Raw genomic sequence first — 13,640 nt, 5'->3', positions numbered from 1 at the left:
TCAATGAAGGACAAAATATTACGATGGGATGTAATGACAGTGGAAGACAAAAGATCACGATGGGATATAACGATAGTGGAGAACAAAATATCACGATGGGGTAGAATGTCACTGGAGGACAAAATATAATTTTAGGAAGGGATACCGGACAGAATATATAATTATCAGTAGAAGTCTCTCTTGGTCTCTGTGATCAATTATTTCCATGTAACCAACTACTGGTGACGTACTGTGATCTATGCGCTTCAAGGAGACCGTTCAGGGTGTGGCCTAGGTCGTGATTTATTACTAGCCATGGTGCCAAATCAATCTTAGTGCATGGCTCTCTTTCTCTTTTATTTCCCACATAAGTTTCATTTGTTCTTTTATTCTGTATGTAATAAAGAAACCTGTATACTACAAGGAATATAGCCTTTTATGCTTATATAAAAATTTGACTAAATCCAATGATACGTGGCAAAAGCGCTTTCTCCTCTCCCCGTGTTGCCGCGCCAAGGTATCACAGGTGGGTAATCATTTTGATAACCCTAAAATTTTATACTAATTATGCTATATAGCTTCCTTTACTACATGCAAATTATATTATATATATACATACATACATATATATATATATATATGTGTGTATATATATATATATATATATATATATATATATATATGGATATATATATATATAGATATATATATATGTTGAGACATTCTGACAGGTTGATGTAAGCGGAATAGGAAACACAGGAGTCTTAGTCTTGAGTTTATTCTTGACTAGTTTCGCAGGTATGCTTTTTCAAAGGAATATTTTATTGTTATTATTATCATTATTATCATTATTACTTCTATTGTATTGTTATTATAATTTTTATCATTGATACTATTATTATTTAAATATTTATCTTCATTGTTATCATTACTATTGTTACATTTACTATTAATAATTTCTTTGTTATTAGTGTTATCATATTTAATTGTAAAACTTTATTCATTGTTACGCTAGCCACAATGTGATGTTCACACTCGTCACCAACTATGGTAACTCGGGGAGGTGGTGAGGTCCATCCCATGTATATAATGCCCACAGCCCGTTTGTAAACATATTCCTTTGAAAAAGCATACCTGCGAAACTAGTCAAGAATAAACTCAAGACAGACTCCTGTGTTTCCTACTCCGCTTACGTCACACACACACACACACACACAAAATCACACACATATTTATTATATATATATATATATATTATATTATGTATATATATATATATATATATGATCAACTCCTTTATTACTAGCCATTTGTGTTATATGATATATATGACACACACACACACACACGCACTCACGCACACACACACACACACACACACACACACATATGTATATATATATATGTATATATATATGTATAGATATATATATATATATATATATATATGTATATATACATACATACATATATATCATATAACACATAGATGGATCGTAATAAAGGAGTTGATCATATATATATATATATATATATATATATATATATATTATATATATATATATATATTGTTACGAATCTCGCTCACACATCTGACTTGTAACACATTTAGAGTGAATGAAATGAGTTCCCAAGACCCCATGTCTTTGGGATATCTCAAATAGAAATTACAAGGCTATCTGACTCGTAACACATAGTTAGAGTGAATGGGTGAATGAGTTCCCAAGACCCTTTGTCTTTGGGTAACTTAAAGAAATTTCAAGGCCGCCACTTGATTTCATAAAAATCAAGAAAAAAGAAACGCACAGATAACATTTAACACTATTCATTAAAGTTAATAGGATTACATGAATGATTACAATCACTGAACATACAAATGAGTAAATAAATTTCAAAACAGAAGATTCCCGCTCGAAATTTTTTAACGGAGGTGAAAAAAAAACTAATGCGTTAATTTTTTATATTTACCAACGAAAACACTGTCTAGGTCTCGCGCGTCACTACTATAGACAATTACACAACACTACATGAAACACTAGCTGAGTTAAAATGACTTAAGAATTATACAGGGGGGGGGTTACAGAGGACTTACTTCAGCCGACAATCCGTCCCGAGGCAACACACCTCTTCATAGCACAAACTTCTCCTCAAGTGACTCTCTGACACGCCCAAGGCGATCTGGTTCCTTCTACAAAAATCCTCTGATTGGCCCATAGGAATTGCGTCTATGGAGATTGAACCTGATTGGTCAGGTTAACTATAACGTTCTGCGCCGCTCTAGGCTGAGTGTTACGCAAAACCAAGAACAAATACTTCATTGTATAGGTTTCCTTCCCACGCGTCCTCAGTACTCATTCTGTAATCGGACACCCACGTAATCGCGAGTGGTGCCGTTATCCGAAGTAATAAACTGTTCCAACCTTACATATATGGGAATATATGTGGCAATATATATATGTGTGTATATATATATATATATATATATATATATATATATATATATATATATATATAATGCCATTTGATATTCCGGAGAAAAATGATTTTCCTCCAGCATATCAGATTCCTTCCCGAAAGCTGCTATGGGCTGCACGTCTGGTCCAACAATCGGAGGGAAAACAGTCCAGTGTGATAACGCTTTGAGATGCATGCAGGCGACACAGTACAGATCAAAGCCAGACTTACTGTTGCCGAACTGAAGCACAGACTGAATTCGTCTCTCACTTGGAATGCTGGAGACCTACCTTTGCTCTGTGCTGCATCACCTATGCCGCCTGTGTCGCCTGCGTCACCTGTGTCTCCTGCGTTGCCTGTGGTGACGTAGGGGGGGGGGCAACTTGTACAAAAGAGATCGGATGACCGTGAGCGACCAAATGTCCGTGATAGGGGAAATGTTACTGAGGCATTAAATGTCATTGAAGGACCAAATATCAACATAGAGCAACGTGTCAATAAAGAACAAAATTATAATGTTAGGCATGATATTGAAACTCAAACGTATCAAAAAGAAATAATTACGAGTTTCTTAAAACCATATACTTTAATGCACATAGTATTGGAAACAAATTCCAAGAAATACAGGCTTATGTCAAAAGCGAAAATATCGATATGATAGGAATAACCGAAACATGGTTAAATGGTAAAGAGTTTGAAGCTGATTTTAATATTGCGGGATTTAAAAACTTTCATCAGGATAGAAACCACAAGAAAGGCGGGGGTATTATGTTGTACGTTAAAAATAATGCCCATGCTTGTATTTTAGAGAAAGTGAAACAGGATGCATATGATAGTTTGTGGATACAATTAACGCAAACAAATGTACAAAAAATTAATGTAGATGTAATATATAGGCCAAAGACATCATTAGCAGACGACAAACTGTTGTTTCAAGAACTATCTAGTTTCTGCAACCGAGACTTATTGATAACGGGTGATTTCAAGTAATTGTCACCGAGGAAATCAATCAAATGACTACCTATATGCCCATGTTCAAGGGTCATCCAATCAATGCCAGTAAAAGCATTGATTGGATGACCCTTGAACATGGCCATATAGGTAGTCATTTGATTGATTTCCTCGGTGACAATTACTTAGCTCAGCATGTAAAAGAGCCCACTAGACATGGAAACATACTCGATCTATTGATCACTAGCCGCGAAAGCATGATAACCGAAGTAAAAGTCGGTGAAACTGTTGCAAATAGCGATCACAACTTAGATTCATATTACTATTTTTTTTTTTTAGAATAGATACTTATTTCTAAAATACCCGATTTCAGTAAAGCTCAGTTCATAGGACTACGCCAGGAGCTCCAGCTTACAGACTGGGAGGCAAAATTAAGCGAAAGACCTGTAGATCAGATGTGAGAAATATTTCAAAATACGCTAAGATGATTTATACTTACATCCATTTTAAGGACAGACGTCCCCCAAATCAGGCTCGCCCAAAATGGCTTGACAAAGAAACTGTAAAAAGTATTGCTAAAAAAAAGACAGGATTATAAGAAATACAAGTGCTCGGGTGCATCTGATGAATATCAAAGTTATATATCAATACAGAGAGATTAAAGAAAAAAACAAACAAAACGAAAACGACAATACGAAATGAATATGGTTGATAAATCCAAAGAGAGTCCCAAAGAATTCTATAGTTACATTAGAGATAAAAAGGTTATTAGAAATCACATTGGTCCCCTATTATCTGCTGACGGTGTAATTAAATATTCAAATGAAGGAATGTGTGATATTTTAAACAACTATTTTAGCTCAGTATTCGTAAACGAAACACCTCAAAGTGAACTCCAAACGGAAACCTGTAAAAAGTCTAGGGTAAACTTACTACGGTAAATATAACAAAAGAAAAAAATAAAAGGTGTATAGAGAAACTCAAAGTTAATAAAACACCAGGGCCCGACGGTTGGCACCCAAGAATCTTAAAAGGAAATGAAAAATGAGATTGTTGTTCCATTAGAAATTATTTTCAAGAAATCCATCATATCCGGAGATGTCCCAAGAGAATGGAAGCTAGCTAACGTTACTCCCATATTCAAAAAAGGTGACAAAAAGAAACCAAATAACTACAGCCCTATAAATTTGACTTCAATCATAGGAAAAATGATGGAAACTATCATCAAAGATGCTATCAAACATCATTTAGAAAGTAACTGTTTGATAAATGATAGCCAGCATGGGTTCAGACGGAAACGTTCTTGCGTGACTAACTTACTCGAATTCTACAACACAGTTATCTCGAATTATGACAAAAGAAACAATATAGATTTAATGTATCTAGACTTTGAGAAAGCTTTTGATACCGTCCCCCATGTAAGAGGCCGGTAGATAGAGATAGACATTTAGATAGATCGAGGGGTAGGAGGAAAGGAAGGAAACATTTATAGCCATTAATTACGTTGTTATGATACAGTGGCCGACTGCGGGTTGCATAGTTGCTGAATTGCAGAATAGAGAGTGCCGTCTGGTGTTTGTAAACTTAGATTGGGATATCGAGAGGTGCTGAGGTGACTGATTGTAAATAATGCTGATGTAGCAAAAGTTGTAAGCGTACAAGCCATTTCCGTTGCGACATAATGCTTACGTAATAATATCGTTTGAAACAGTATAACAGCCTCTCTGATTGGAGAAAAAGGTGGAGAAGAAAAATTATTGGCGCAGGGAGGTAAAGTCACGCCCTTAAGGAGTGGCACTTGTTTGAGAAGTAAAAGGATATTGGATGAATGAAATAGTGACGTCAGAACGAAGGTGGCTTGACGTATTGTAGAGGGATCCCAAACGGGACTCTCTGGGTGTAGCTCACAAAACCAAGTAGTAGAATGGAGATAGAAAATCACCCTCATTTAATTCACCCCTCAAACTTTGAGTGAAGAACTAGTCATGGGGCCAAAAGAACAATTTTACTATACAGAAGAATAAAAAAATTCTCTAGAGATTACTGCAACCGGCAGTAACAGTGGTAGACAGCGACGGACGAACCGAAGAGACTGGAGATAGTGCACACCACAACCACGCGGTGCACAACCAACCACAACCACAACCAAGCGTAGGTCTTCAAGGCGATCGACTACGGGGCAACTACAACCCAACCGCAACCACAACCAAACGTAGGTCTTCAAGGTGATCGACTACGGAGCAACTACAACCTTCAAGGCATCTTCAAGACGAGAGACGACGAGGCTGATGAACGTCGACACTGACGAGAGACATCGAGAGTGACGTACGCAAGGAAGACTACGTGGAGACAGTCAAGTCAAATCAACTACTGAAGGTATGAATAATTCAATATTAAGACATGAGGTTCATACCTCCAATATTAATATTCCCAAATTCACAGGGGAAGTAAACACTTTAGGAGTTAATAAGTTCCTTGCCCAAATAGATACCTTAATTGTGAGCAAAAATATAACAGATGAAAAAAGGAAAATAGAAATTTTAAAGGAAAATATAGATCCTGAGAAGGGTAGAGCTAGGTTTATCATAAATTTCCAGCAAATGGAAGATATCAACCAATATGAAGCTTATAAGAAAGCATTCATTAAACATTTTATGTCCAAATGTGATCAGGATCCTATCAGGTCTTTGGTAAAAATGATCAAAGAAGTTAGAACAAGTGAATCAGACACAGAATACTTAGCTAGATTAGATAGATGGTCAAAAGACATGAATTCTATCTTGAAAGATTCAGATTGGATAGAAAAATCTAGTGACAAAATGGAAGTTTCTCAGGTAATAAAATTGATCACATTTGGACTGTTAACCAAAAATTCAGATGATTTAACGGCAGAAAAGCTGTATAAAGATTTATGGTCAAATTTAAATTTAGGGGAAGTAGAATATCTTCTTCAAGGTTACAGTGAGACCAGAATAATAAATCCATATGTAATGACAGCGGGCTAACATAGGAACTCTAGAGAGTTTAAGAAAATAGAAGTAGGACATAGACGGAATGTTAGAAGTCCATCCAGGGATACTAGAATCCTATGTTTTAATTGTAATACCTGGGGACACAAAGCACAAGACTGTTTTTAAGGAATTATTTGTAGAAATTGCAAATATGAGGGTCATGATGAATATCAGTGTAGAAACCCGCCATTCTGTAGGTATCACCAAAGAATAGGCCACAAAACCCAAGAATGTAGGAATTTCGTATGCACCAGGAAATAAGAGGAAAAACCCCAGACACAGAATAAATCAATATCTTAGAACTCCCCACATATACACCGATAGACGGTATTGTGTTAAATATAGGAATAAGAGTAGGGTGAAAGAAACTTCCAACATCAAAGACAAACTGATAATTACTATTGGAAAAACTTTTGTAGGACCTCTCATTGTTGGTAGAGTGTTCAATAAGCCTATTCAAATATTTATTGATACAGGATCTGTAGTTAATGTAATTACCAGTAAAGTTTTAAACCAGTTGAAACCAGGAGTGAAAATATTGGAACCAATCCGTTATTCATTGCAAGAAGTAACCGGAAATCAGTTAAAAACATTAGGTAAGGTTGAGCTAGAAGTTATCTTATATACAAATGAACATTTGCACATTCCAGTGATAGTTGTAGAAGAATTTGTTTTTTTCCAGAAGACTTATTGATAGGATTTGCAACTATGAGAAAAGAGAACATGGTCATATATCCTACTGACTTAGGGATCTTAGTGAAATCACAGTTACTCCCATTTTCAAATCAACCAGACTTAAGACCAGTGACAGGAATCAATGAATCCCTAGACATAGATAAGAAATATAACATTTTTACTTTAGATAACGAGGCCGAGCGGTTCAGACCAACAGAAAGTAAAGCAACTTGTAGTGAACCCAACTCAGATGTTCAGGAAATCCCAGAAATTACTATTTCATCAACTACAATTAAAACCTTGCAAATTGTGGATGGTGGCGTAATAAAATCGACGTTATTACACCCCAGAGCATTTAACAAGGTGAATATGCAGTTGAAAGGAGTTATTGTAGACTCTGAAATAATTACAATCCCAGAATCAATTAGATTAAAAGGTTTGAAGTTGGAATCAAGGATTTATATGTCAAATAAGAACATAGTAGAAATATCAATAATTAACACTATGAATAAAGATATAGTTTTAAGGAAAGGAACACAAATAGGATGTTTTCAGGTGTATACAAAACCCATTAAGATTTTAGATGAGAATAGCGAGGAGGTAGAATGACCAATTCCATCAATCTGTTCAGTTCAAGAAGAAATAGATTTAAGAAAGGAATACAAGGATTTATTAGAGCCTATAAATTTGCCTTGGTTTGTTTGAAAGTTTAGTTGCTTTGCTTGTGAAGCACAATAAAGTAATTGTTTTGCCGGTGGGACGCCTTAGGCAAAACTGTTTTAAAACATCAGATTAAATTAAAACCAGGAACACAACCTATTTACATACCCGCCTACAGAGTTCCTCACTCTAAATTAGCTGTAGTAGATAAACTGGTCACTGAAATGTTATCGCAGGATATTATTGAACATAGTAAAAGTGAGTGGAAAGTACTTTCCTTTGATTTTAGTGCCAAAATAAGATGGTACTATGCGCCCAGTTATTGATTACAGGGAATTGAATAAGCACACCATTCGTGACAGGTTACTATTACCAGTAATCGGTGACATTTTAAGAAGTTTGGGAATTGAGAATAGGTATTTTAGCACAATAGATATCAAATCTGCTTTTTGGCAGAGTTGCATGAAGACTCAAGAGAGTTCACAGCATTTTCTGCTCCAACGGGACATTATGAGTTCAAGTGAATGCCATTTGGGTTATGTAATAGTCCATTAACTTACATGAGATTAATGAATACAATTCTAGATGCATTGTTAGGAATCACTACCAGTGTATTTATAGATGACATTTTAATGGTTTCTCAGACAGCAGTTGAGCATTTTAAGAAATTAGATTTGATATTCTCAAGACTAGTTGAAGCAGGATTGAAAGTGAAACTTGATAAATGTAAGTTCTTGCAAGACAGTGTTATTTATTTGGGACATAAGATAGATAGACATGGACTTAGTACAGTGAATTCAAAAGTTGCAGCAGTGAAGAATTTTCCAGTTCCAACCAATGTAGACAAGGTTAGGAGCTTTTTGGGATTGACAGGATATTATAGAAAATTCATTCAACGATATGCTGACATTGCTAATCCATTAAGTTCTTTGTTGAGGAAGGACTCAAAGTTCATATGGGGACCTGCACAACAGCAAGCTTTTGACACGTTGAAAGATAAACTCACGAGTTCACCTATCTTAATATTTCCTGATTATGAAAAAAAAATCATTCGTTGCACTAATGCATCTGACATAGGATTAGGAGGCATATTGATGCAAGAGAGAAATGGAACTTTGAAACCAATAGCTTACACTTCAAGACTTTGTAATAGTGCAGAGAGAAACTACTCTATAACAGAAAGAGAAACTTTAGCAGTAATTTATTCTTTAGAAAGCTTTAGGGATATGATACTAGGATATCCAATCAGAGTTTGGACTGATCATACCGCTATTCAGAACCTATTTAAGCATAAGAATCTTAGGGGCAGACTTGCTAGATGGTTTGCGATACTTCAGTGCTATGAAGTTCAATTTGAATATATTCCGGGTAGAAAGAATGTTGCTGCAGATACACTTTCTAGAAATATTAGCCAACCAATGACAAGGTTGATTGATTTTGTTTGTAGTATAGAAGAGTTAGCAACTTTAGATAAAGAAATGCTAATAAGAGAACAAAGGGATGATAAGACATGTGATTCATTATTCAAGTACTTGATGAACCCAAGACGAGATCCTCCAAAACTACCAAAGGGGTATAAGATAGAGTAATTTCATTTGACTAATGGACCTTTGTATAGAAAAACAGTTGTAAGTGGAAAAGATATTTCTAGAGGTCCAGTAAATCAGTTGGTAATACCACAAACTCTTGTAAAAGAGATATTGAAGTTACTTCATGATAGTGATTGTAGCTCACATCCAGGAGAGGATAAAACTTATAGACAAGCACAACTTAAATACTTTTGGCCAGGTATGAAGAAAGATATATATAATTATATTGAAAATTGTTTAAAATTTGTTAAGGTGAAAGGAAATACACCAAAATCTGCTCCTATACTTACCTATCCCATTCCACAGAAACCTTGGGAAAGAGTTCACATTGATACATTGGAGTTACCCATGTCTGAGAGTGGATATAAATATGTATTTGTTGCCATTGATTATTTTTCAAGATTTTGTATTTTACAGCCCATTCCAAATAAGAAAACTGAAACTATTGCTCCAGTAATCTATGATCAGATAATCTGTAATTTCACTACACCTAAGATCTTAGGTGTAGGTTTGTTTAAGATCAAGAAAGTCAATATCTTAGTGAATCATCAACAAAGTAATGGAGTTGTAGAAAGGTTAGATAAGAAAATTATTACATGTCCTAGAGGTATGATAAGTCCTCATAGTATAACCTGGGATACTTGGATTCCTTGTGTTAAGTGTACTCTGAACAACTAAATTAATATAGCAACAGGGGATACACCTCATTTTATAATTTTGGGGGAAGACAAAACTCTTCCATATGAAATTTTGACTTCAGATCAGAAACCTACGTATGATATAGATGATTATATCTCAAATAGAATAAATACTTTTCAAAGTATTCACCAAAGAGTTAGGGAACATATGCAGGAGTATTCACAAGAGATGAAAAAGCAACAACACAAAATAACACATAAACTAGAATTGAAAATAGGAGATTTAGTTATGGCCAAACTACATTCACCCTATAATAAACTTTCACCAAGGTGCTCAGGTCCATATAGGGTAATTGATTCTGCAGGTGGAAATATATTTAATTTAGTAAATTTAGAAACAAGGGAAGAATTGATAGGCCATTTGGATGATATAAAGAAAGTTAGGTTGCAGATCTATGAAGATGATTGTTGTGATACCCTATGTATCAATTCTAATGAACCAGAAGAGTATAGAAAATATTATAATAATATTCTTTGTGATTTCAATATTAGTCTTGATGCATTTTGCAGATGAAGACTGCAATATTAATTTTTCTATGCTTGGTGAGTGCCCTGGACTGGAATCCAATTCGTCCTGGAGCATTGGTACATCAAGGTAACCTAATATTGGTAGACAAGCTTATAAGGGTAGTTCTTGATTACAAGAATATAACAATAATTAAAGATAATGTTGACTCCTTGAGAGTGAAGTTGAAATTGTTAAAAGAGAACATTTCCAGTAAAAATGTTCAAAAGAAATTTGAAAATAAGATAGAGGACATAGAACAAACTTGATGTTATCTAAAAATTTCTATGGATAAATTGAATGAGAAGGTTGCAAAAATTGATGATTTACAAACAAGTATAAAAAACATTGAGGAAATGATTTCTGAAAGTACAGATAGCTTAGAGAATTTCAGTTTAAAACAAAGTGAACAGGAGAATACAATACAACTTTTCTTATTACTCAATACTATGTATTTGAAATTATCTGAGATGCAACTTCAGTTGGAATCTTTTGTACAAGATCTAGTTCTAGCAAATTCAGGTCAAGTATCATCTTCTCTTCTCCTAATACCTCAACTTATAAATGTAATTAATTCAGCAAAGAAGGATTGGAACTTTGAACCTTTCTTTGAGGAAGCTAATGGGGCATTATATTACCCTATGTTGAATTCATATTTAAATGTTACCTCAGTGATAATATAAAATTCCTTTTTCTTCCAACCTAAGATTTAACTTATTTAAATTGATACCCTTCCCTGTGAAGGTAGATAATTCATTATATGAAGTGGATATTCCAGTTGCAGACCTAATCAACTACATCCTTTCTGTAGACAGTCTAAAGAGAGCATGATCTCTAATGATGAACTAAATGATTGCAAAAGAGTTTATAAGAATCTTTATCTTTGCCATTCTTCTCTTTTTGTGTTTTGAAAAGCTTTAAAAAACTGTGTCTGTAATGAATAATTGTCATTATAAGAAAATTTTGGTAGATCAGATTTCTCATAGTAACATACAAGGATCCCATTATCTATTTTTCCCTAATAAGACCAAAATTTCAATTAACTGTAAGGGACTAAGTCCTAAATTGGAAGTGGTTGAAGCTCTGATCTCAGTTGTTGATACCTGTGAATTACATGGAGGCCCCATTTCCACTATTGCTAATACCCTTAATACCATACATTTAACTGAAGATTCATATATTTTAACCTTCAACTTCACATTGCCTTAACACTCACCCCCTTTGAAAATTAAGAGATCATTATCAAGATCTCCCTCAAATGATTATTCTGCAATAATAGTTATTCTTGGTGTACTTTTTTTCTTCAATATTATTGTCTGCACTGATTTCAATTGTATTGAGGAGACTGACTCTGTTAAACCCCATTAACTATGTATCTGCTCGAATTATTTTTGTACATTTTGGAGGGCTGCTTATTTCTTTAATATATATCTTACTATGTAAGGGTAGATTAGCTTCTTATACTAGCAAGCCCTGTAAGAGGGTAACAGAAATCATTGGTCGGGACGACCAAAGGTAGCTGCCAAGCCATGTAAGAGGCCGGTAGATCGAGGGGTAGGAGGAAGGAAACATTTATAGTCATTTCATTAGGTTATGATACAGTGGCCGACTGAGGGTTGCATGGTTGCTGAGTTGCAAAGTGACGAAGTTGCCGTCTGGTGTTTGTAAACTTACATTGGGATCTCAAGAGGTGCTGAGGTGACTGATTGTAAATAATGCTGATGTAGCAAAAATTGTAAGCGTACAAGCCATTTCTGTTGCGACATAATGCTTACGTAGTAATATCATTTGAAACAGTATAACAGCCTTTCTGATTGGAGAAAAAGGTGGAGAATAATTATTGGTGCAGGGAGGTAAAGTCATGCCCTTGAGGAGTGGCACTTGTTTGAGAAGTAAAAGTATATTGGATGAATGAAATAGTGATGTCAGAACGGTGGCTTGACATATTGTAGAGGGATCCCAAACGGGACTCTCTGAGTGTAGCTCACAAAACCAAGTAGTAGAATGAAGATAGAAAATCACCCTCATTTAATTCACCCCTCAAGCTTTGAGTGAAGGACTAGGCACGGGACCTAAAGAACAATTTTGCTATACAGAAAAGAACTTCTCTAGAGATTACTGCACGTCAGTGTGGGTGCAAGAGTACAAGGGCCCCGGTTGTGTGCATGTGTGTGTGAATGGAACAAGGGCAGGAGACGCCGAGAGGGGGATTGTGTTAGAAGTTAGACGGTAGGAGAATTAGCTTAGGGACCGTGTGGTGTGTATCCGAGGATTAAGGACTGCGGCACGCGCAACCACCGGATTTCTATAGAAATCTCGTAATTAATCTTCCCCATCAGAAGACAGGTACGGTACAAGGAAACATGTACGAACCAATTCGGATACCCAAACAAGACTCAAATGACCAACATGTCGAGCGAGGAATCTTCATAGGATGAATGCCCAGAATGAGCAGGAAATAAGGACTGGTGAGTTCATCGAAATGCATTGCATGAATGCACACCACCAACCACACCAGACCAGACACATGTTCTCGTTGGTTTGTCATCAGACTTGCGGATGAAGGTTTGAAGGCATGAAGTGGTAGGCTAAATACCTAGCAGACGTTGGTGGGCCTGGCCCTATCTACCAGGCCCCAGCATGCCCAACAGGGCTAGTTTTTGTTGGAAAATCACCCACACGACCACCATGACCACGTCCATAGTGCATGGATAGCTCACCTGTTCATACAAGAGGTTTGCATGTTAGAAAATTTAATAAAATTTCTTCTGATTGTTCATATGCCTATGACATGAATGCCATAGGCCTAACCATGCCAACCTCGTTCTGAGTGTTCATCCTTTGTGTCTCTCAGAAGATCTGTTGATATGCCAGCTTCCCTTAGGTTTTTTCTTTCTCATTTCACACTATTTAGACATAACGCTACCTCTTCCTTTGTAACTTCTGGTATTTACTAATATCAACAGATGAATGTATTCAACCATAATTTTGAAGAGTGAAGATCTTGATAAAGAAAAAAATATATTTTTTTATCATTCTGTCTCTCCATTTCTATCTTTCAAAGAAATTGTTTGCTGCCTCTAATGCTAGTCTGTGTTTGGCCCTTTTAATACTTTTA

Source organism: Oratosquilla oratoria, chromosome 12, assembly GCF_046742065.1.
Source record: "Oratosquilla oratoria isolate Oo_2021 chromosome 12, ASM4674206v1, whole genome shotgun sequence".
NCBI lineage: Eukaryota > Metazoa > Arthropoda > Malacostraca > Stomatopoda > Squillidae > Oratosquilla > Oratosquilla oratoria.
Note: the sequence above shows the minus strand (reverse complement) of the source record.